Here is an 8,738-nt window from a genome sequence, read left to right as displayed (position 1 = left end):
CCCCCCTTCCACCACCGCTGTCTCATACTACCGCTTCAATAATTCCATTCAACGGCGCGCGAGCGCAATTGAATCGTCGAACACATTACATTAGCTCTTACCGGGAGGGGCGAAGAGGAGGAGGGAGAGGAACCTCTGTCTCCCTTCCTGAACTTTTACTCGCGTCGCATGTCAGCTGTCTGTGGTATATTACTCCCTCGGTCGCGCGCTGCGTGGCATCATTAATCACGCCGGCCATTAACTCGCACGACGCCTCAATGATTACAACGACGTACAGCCGTTTTTCCTTAATTATGAGAGCGGGTTACGCGGTAAAAGGCCGGCGGCGCTGTAGCGGAGTATCGTATCTCGATGCTTTGTTACTTTCTTCGTAGCGTAGCGCGCGAACTTGCTGTCCGCATCGAGGAACACACCGAAGCTAAACGAGCGAAAGAGGAGCGAGAAAGGAGAGACTGAGAAAGTGAGAGAGAGAGAGAGGGCCGAAGAGAGGAAAAGAGACAAGACCGACGCCTCCGCAAGAGGGAGAGAACGTGGTCGCTGCCTTTAACGCTCTGTTGACTTCGCTAGACGCGAAACTTCCTACTTCGCGGTTTACCGCCGATGAACTTAGAATTTCTAATGGGCGAGCGAGGACGACGCGCGTTCTGCAAGCTGCATTCGTTGCCTCTCTCTCTCTCTCTCTCTCGGCGTAGCCCTCCACCGAGGCCGCGTGCATTCGAATTTCGTTTGCGTTCAGGTTCACGAAGAGCACACAGCCGCGTCATGGGAGGTGGAGGAAAAGGAAGAAGGAGAGGAAGCCTGCCCGAGGTGGGAGTTAACCGCGACTGGTGCAATGAAACATTTTCGTGCAGCGTTAGTCATTCAATACAAGGAGGAAGTGGAGGAGGAGGACGAGGAGGTCGACGACGTGGCTGGTACCGCGACGCGGCTGGCACGACGCTTTCCGAACAGTCCTCGTGGTTGTCTTTTACTGCTGCGAGAGACGGCGGCGTAATAGCTTCACCACGGTACTTTAGTGTCCTACAAGCCGTATTGTTTCCTATCAATGAACGCCCGAATGAGCCGTTGAGCGGAATAGGATCGACGTAAAGCACGAGCAACGATGAGTCGAAATGATATGCTGTCGTGTGCCGACCGTCGACCCGCTCTCGGCTCGTAATTACCTTGCCGTGAATCCTGCGCTGAGAAAACAAGTGACAGGCTTAAGAGACTCCGGAGTGGCCGCTGCGAGCCTAATCTTCGGTTCGGAGGGCCAAATTTTGGTTCTTGCTATCAGAACATCCGTTTGCCCATATCCTAACATTTTGAGTCCCAACTAAATGGGTTTCTCACTGTAAGAATCTCACACGCTACAATGCGCGTGTGTGTATTTCTCGAACTAGTGCAGCCGGTTCAGCTAAAAAGCACCAACGAAATAAGAATGGACAAATAATAATTTCGCCGGCACTCCGAGAATCCAGTTCGACTTTTCCGATCGAGCGAAAATCAATTTCTGATTACGCGAAAATACGATTTCACACCGAGTGTACGGAAACGCGATCGGTACCGACAGATTGACTGACGGATTCCGACAGGCGCGCGCGCGCGCGCACGGTTCTTTCTCCTGCAAGTTTAATCTTTTCGACGACACACTCCCGGCACCGCGAACGTTGGTTCGACGGCGGAGGTGGTGGCACGAGTCGAACGAGAGAGCGTGCGGGAGCGAGCGAGGCTGGACAAAAACCGGGGCGGGGAGACAAACATTTACGCTCGTTTTAGGATTCCGTTAATCCTCCCATTTTCCCGGGACGCGGAAAAAGCCGAATTCAACAAAACCGTAATCCGTGGGACGCTCTAGGACAAAGGGAAAGAAAAACGTTTCGCGTTAGAATCGATCGCACGTGCAAGAATCGACCGTGGAAAATCAATCTCCGCGCTTCTGTTTTCCCTCCGTGTTTCTCTCCGAGGTGTTGTCTTTGGTTCCCCCTTTCTCTCTCTCTCTCTCTTTCTGCCCCCTCCACTTCTTCTCTTTTTCTCTCTCTTTCTCTCTCTCGCTCTTTTCCCACCTCTCGGCAACAGCGACTTCCTCATTCCGCCCTCGCTGCAGAGTCCATTATCTCTGATAAAATGAAAAGTTGAGAACCTTTGACCGTTCAGCCAGTTTATTGCTACACCGGTGGACGATGCGAAGCGCCGCCTGGCACAAAACCACTTCGACGGAAAACAGTTGGGCTCTGCACGACAGCTCTCGCCATTCCTCCACTCTTCGATCTCTTTCCTTCCTTCCGGTTTATTACTGGTATACGAAAGCTACGGCCGCCGACCTGTCGTCCCCCGAGTTCATAACTGCCCGGTAGAATCCATCCATTATACCTCCTCGTGCCGGTCGCGCGCGCCCAAATTCCTTCGCGTTTACCTTTTCGAGAGAGGACGCGTCGCGAGTGGGAATTAGTCGGTTAGCGGTTAAGACCGTTTCGCCCGATAATGCGAGACATCTTTGAGAATTTCACGCGGCACATAATTACCTCGTTGTCGATGGTAAATCGTGTGAAGGGTACAATGTGAAGAAGAAGAGAATAGAGAATCGATAGGATATCGGTCGGGGACGATACTTCGTTAAGAGGAGAGACGAGCGATCGTCTGTCGATGTAAATATTGTTATTGAGAATCCGCCGGGCGAATCTTTCAGCCATTCTTCGAGATTTAATTACAGCTTATTATTTCGTTGTCCCCTGCTTCTGATAGCACACAGCGACAGGTAACAATAAATTCTTAAAACAATTAAACGAGACACTGGGCCAGGGGTAGAAGGGAAGAGGGATCTCTCTCACAGTTAACACAATAGCCCTTTCGTACATTAGTTTCGCTCCAAGTTGTTTACAAGCCCATCTTTTCATCGTTGCTCGACAAAGGAGCATCGCGTCGCACTGCCCGACTGCGGAATCTCCTCTCGCTGCGCGAAGAACGGAAGAAATCGATGCCAGTGCAAGAACAAAAGTGCAGAGATGAAGGGAAAAGATTGGAGGGGGGNGGGGGGGGGGGGGGGGGGGAGGGGTAAGTAGACGGGGGACCCTGTCTGTCGCGAATTGTTAGCCGTCGTACCCCGCGGCGACGCGCAGCGTCGAACGATATCGTATCATTGCAGTTTCAATTGCACTTACCGCAGGTCACGATCGTAACTGATATCTAATTGCGGAAGTTCATCTCCGCCGGCTGCGGGATATTCATCTCGAGAGATGAATGATGCCAATCAACCAGGAAATTATTCTTGGATAAGCGACCGGCGGAATGTAAACCCGAGGGCAGATCCAATTCTAATGCACCGCGAATCCCGGGAATTGGCTAGCGCATCGGCAATGTATCCTTGTTAGAAACTGTCCTGGATTATGGAAGCCTGCATCCGCCTTTGAACGTTTAGCCGCCGTATTACGAAATTGGATATTAACGCCACAACGCTGCGTAAATATCATCGCAAATTGTGCCGCCGGAAAATCGCGGCGTCGTGCGCGAGAGCCGCGGAACAATCCTCTAAAGGATCCCGTCCACATAGGTCGCAACATGCAAAACGCAGGTTCGTAAACGGTAATAGGAAAGTGACAGCGACAAATGACAGCTTATTGTTCGTTTATCTCTGATTGATCGGCGTAGTTGCCGTACGCAACGCAGAAAGCTGGAGTTGATTTAACGTCTCGTTGCGCGTAGCCGATTTGCGAATGCGTGCCATTTAAACGGTGAGACGCCACTTTGCATATTCGAGTCGAGATTTTAGTTCTGTATTGAGCCTATTTGCTCTCTGAATTTCTTCGAGTGAAGTCTTCACTCGAGAAACGGAGCGACAGTCAAGCAATTCGAATGACTTTTCCACTCTTACGAAGCAAATTTTCTCCCACCTTGTGTATAAGTAGAAGAGAGGGGATTCTATAGGATTTGAGGCGATACAAAATTTATTTATAAAACAAAGCGAGATAGCGTAGTGCGAGATGCAACAGACTTAAAATTCCGAATTTCGGAGTTTCAAACCCAGCCAGTGGCGAACAAATTTTACAAATACAAATAAAATCAATTAAATGGCACATAATCGAAAAGATTGGGAGATAAAATCTCGTTGATAATATCAATAAAAAAAGAATATTCAACGTGTTAAAGAATGTAAATTAGAAGAATTAACTTTTTATGGAATAAAACATTCACTACAATCGAATGAAACACTCACTCCAATCGAGTAAAACACTCTCTCTAAACGAATGAAATATTCACTCCACGGTTGGAGTGGAACATTCACTCTTGTGAAAAATGAAATGTCACTCCATTCCGAGTGGCAGTATTTTCGCTATCGCTTGGAGTAAATTTTTTCACTCGTTTTTGAAATAAGAGATTTTATTCCAAAAGAAATTTAGAGAGTAGTTCTACATTAAGTGTTCAAGTGGAGAAAACTTCCCATTTGTAGCATCGAAAAGGCGTAATAAAAGACCTTTGAAGGCTTGATGTCGAATTAAATAGACTTAACATAGAACTAAAATTTCGATTGAACTGCGCGTCTGCGAACTGCGTTTTGCGTGTTGCAAACAGGTCGGACAGGCTTTAAAGCCAGCTATACGACACATCGCTGTCAAGTGTCGAAACGCAGCCGATGGTTCAACGAAGAGAACTCGTTTTCGAAAAATATATCCTCTCATTGGGCTGCGTTCCAACACTCCGATATACGACTTATTGTGTAACAAGCCTAAGTGCGCGATATCGGACGAATTAATTGTCCTCCGCCGATTAATCGTCGACCTATCTTATCCCGAGCATCGTGGAGATTATCTCGCTCTCACGACAATACAATCTCCACTGTTTAACGACGGACGGAGATACGAGCGAGCGAGTAATCGGTTTCTTTTTGCTCGCCTCGCGAGCGCGACTCCGCGTCGTCGTTAATCGAAATCGATATCGGACGGACGGAAATTAGGAAGAGCGCAGCAGTAAGGAGCTAAATGTCTTCTCTCCCAATGATTACGAGAAGACTTACGGTCGTTCACGCGATTCCAGCCCCGTGAAGTCGTAACGGGAATGCATCGGTAGTAAGCGCGCGCCGCGTAACCCGCCCGCCGGTAGAGTTGCAGAGACCGTGCATCCTGCAATTTCTCGAGTACACACTTGCGAACACTTGAGTAATTTAGCGGTACTTTGGCGTGACGGGTTTTCGCTCCGCGGAGCGGATGATCAATCGACGCGAGTAAACGCGTGTAAATTGTGGCCGCTTATGCGTCCCATCTCACAATTAATTTATCCACGCCACGATTGACGCGGGACGTCGTGCGGTGCAAAAACGAAAAATGGTAATTCGGCTGATACGCGAAACGTCTTCGAGCAGAAGTACACGCGTTAGCGCATCTCCCGTCACCGTTTCGTTCGGCTTTCACGTCGGTCAATCTTGAGGCAATAAAAATTCATACTATATCTCCATATTTGTAATATTGTCTGTATATTTGTCTTAATTTCGCTCGAAAATTAACATTTGTAACTTAGTGAAATACAATTATGAGAAAATACTTTTTTTAGTGTAAATAATAAGCTTATGAAGGAGCCTCTTAATATCGTCACTGAAAACCCGGCACTACGCGGACTTGCTATCTTAATTACCGCGTTTCGCGTAATTTCGACGCAAGCCGCGCTTTCGACGTTGTTATTTCAAGTTATTGCTTGCGATCGTCGCGATGTCTTCGCGCGCGCGTGCACCGTGCAATTTCTAATATCGTGAATTATGAAACTTATCGCACGTCCTCCCATATTCGTTTCCCCACGCGAGAGCGCGCGCACCTCAAACCTCCGTCTGTTTGTTGCCGGCGAATTTGCGCGAAGGTTTAAGGTGTCCTGACGTGACACATTTGTTAAGTGCAAGACGTACCGCGGACGTAAGCCTCTTCCCAGTATTTGCGGAATTATAAGAGACCCGTAGAACAGTGCTGTCCCCAATTTACTAAGTTCAGACGTTCGCAAACACTCGAGTTATTTAACAGTATAACCGACGGAACTTTCAGTTACCTGCGAGAAACACGAAGTATAGCACAACGATATAAACGCGTGGCCGTTTTCCGAAGATGAAAGCGTGATTTAATTAGTCCCGAGTTTATGCACGCTCGCGCCTCAGATTTATACGACGCGTCGATACGCGATATCTCGCCGAAAGAGAGAGAGAGAGAGAGAGAGAGTGGGACCGCGCGATTTCATCCCCGAGAATCTGAAACTTCATTATCATTGACTCGCGCCGTTGTTCGCTTTCTCTCGGTCTCGCGTTACTCGGCATCTACATCTTCACTCAGCTAGATGCGGAGTGGAGGACGCTTTTTTCATCGCCGTTTCTTCCCCCTTTCACTCGGTATCCTCGCCCCGAAACATTGCGCCTAATGTGGTTTAAAATCTGGCCCCCGCATTTCTCATGGTGCCGGTCTCCTCTGCGCGTACGCTTCCCCCCCCCCTCTCTTTCTCTACACGTATACATATATATATATATATGTATGTATATGTCTACCTTTCTCTCTCTTTCTCTCTCGATACCTTAAAGTTTTAATCGAGTTACGCTTCCGGGAACGACAAAGATACTCATTCTCCACTGTATCGCGCAAACGGCGCTAATTTGAAGCCGCTGCCGGTCCCGACGGAGATGAAGCGCAGCGAACTACCAGAAGAGAGTGGCGCCAAGTGGTGTGGAGAACGAGAGAGAGAGAGAGAGAGAGAACGGGTAAAACTAGCGTATACGTTTCGAGTGTCGAGAGAGAAAGAGAGAAAAGGGGGAAAAGAGAAGGAGAGAGGGGGAGGGAGGAAGAGAGAAAAAAGAAACGAAAGAACGCAGAGTCACAGCGAGACGAAACCATAAAGAATTGACGACGAAGGGAAGGAACAACAGAGAGTATACACGGCTGGCATGCCGCACGCGCGCTCGCGACTCTTCGAGTTAAATACGCTTACGGACCAGCCGGCTTCTCTCTCTCTCGCTCTCTCTCGCGGTTATTGCAAATCGTGACGCGCGAAGACGCGCGTAAAGCAGCGAGCATGAATGCACGCAGCTATGCGCGATATGCGCCATCTCGTAAAAGCGGAGAGCGCTACTTTGCATGCGAAATGCCCGCGTTCGTTCGTTCGTCATTCATCGAATTCGATGAAGAACGACCCAACTGACTCGGGCCGTTTCGCGAGATGAGAAAGCTCCCGTGGTTCGCCCCCCGTAAGGACATCGACACTTCTGTGTGTTTGGGTGCATAGATTGTATTTTCGATGTGCTTGTTTCGTGATTTCTCAAAAGAGGTAGACCTTTGTCTTTGATTTGGATAGCGAGGATCGCCTCCTGGCCGAACCACGTGCGCGTCGAAGGGGGATGTCCCCGTGTCGAAATTTTGATACTTCCGATCTGAAAGATCCATTTAACGCTTACTTTGATACTTCTAAATTCTACCTAACTTCTCGTAATATAAATAATATCTAACCAAATATAAGTAAATCAAAACTCTTCCTTTTTAAACCATCTCTGAATCCTGTTACAATTAATTGAAATAATAAATATAAAAATATGTTATATATTCAAATATATTAAAATGTCTAATATCCATAAGAGAAAAAAGAAGAGCAACACAAATATTACTTTTTATAAAACGGGAACATTTTATTATAAAATTATTGAAGACTTCGATTAAATTAAATTTCGCTTTGCGGTTTATCCGTATCGTTACAACGTGACTGAGAAATTTCGCCATCGCGGAAAAATTTATTGTCCGTCTCGACGACGCTACAACGTCGTACTGGTTAAGCTTGTCGCGCGCTCACTGACGGGAACAACGTCGATCTTAAAAAAGCATCGATTCTATCGGACGAAAGGATAGCCCAAGTTATCGACGAGATTTTTTCCCCCCGCCCCTCGACAACTTGTCAGACAAGTTGTAAGGAAGATTAACGATGCCGCCGGCGCAAAATAATAAAGTAGCGCGGAACTTGCTTGACGCGTGTAGACAAGCCGAGAGTGCCTCCGCCTGGAAAAATTGCGTGCGATAAAGCAACTGCTCTCGCGGCGTGTTTCTCTCGCGAGTTTCACTCCTCACAAATTCCGAGGGTGTCCGCGTTATCAATGTCTCTCGGCATCCCCTCTCGTACGGAGCTGCGCCGCCGTGCACTCCCTCGACGCACATGAAGCGTAACATTAAAAACGAGAACCGGCGCGACTCTTCGACGGGGGGCGGTTAATCTCCGAGAAACTAATCACGCCGAGGAGGAACGGCGAAAGGGAACGGCGACAATACGGCGGATGTGATTAGTCCACGCTGATATCCCCGACGCGTCTTCCAGCTCGTGCAACTCGAGGCGAATGAAAGGGGTTAGCGCCGGCTGGCAGAAACAGAGAACACCGAGGGGTGGTCGCGTCTGACCGTCGTTCGTTCCCGAGGAGGGTGAATGCGGAGAATCGACGTCCCTTCTGGCACACAACCCTTACTCAACGGTGAAGGCTTTGTGCGTGCGCAACGGCGCGTCGCTTTCTTCGGCCGTTCCGCGACATGCGTGGCTGAATGAGCGTGTGCCGACGTAAACGCGAGGCATCCGAGGCGCGAGAGCAAAAATCCCGTGATGCGACTACTAATCAAGGACATCCGCGTGTTTATCTACGACCCGGCTCACCAAACTCAGCTCGGACGGAAGGGGGCGAAAGGAGAAAACTAGGGTGGAAATGACGTTCGTTCGTGAGACGGTCGTCATGCGTTTCGTTTCGCACTCTTGTCTAAGTGATCCAC

This window comes from Dinoponera quadriceps, unplaced genomic scaffold (genome assembly GCF_001313825.1).
Source record: "Dinoponera quadriceps isolate SergipeBrazil2010 unplaced genomic scaffold, ASM131382v1 scaffold367, whole genome shotgun sequence".
NCBI lineage: Eukaryota > Metazoa > Arthropoda > Insecta > Hymenoptera > Formicidae > Dinoponera > Dinoponera quadriceps.
The sequence above is the reverse complement of the archived record's forward strand: the minus strand, read 5'-3'. Positions refer to the sequence as shown.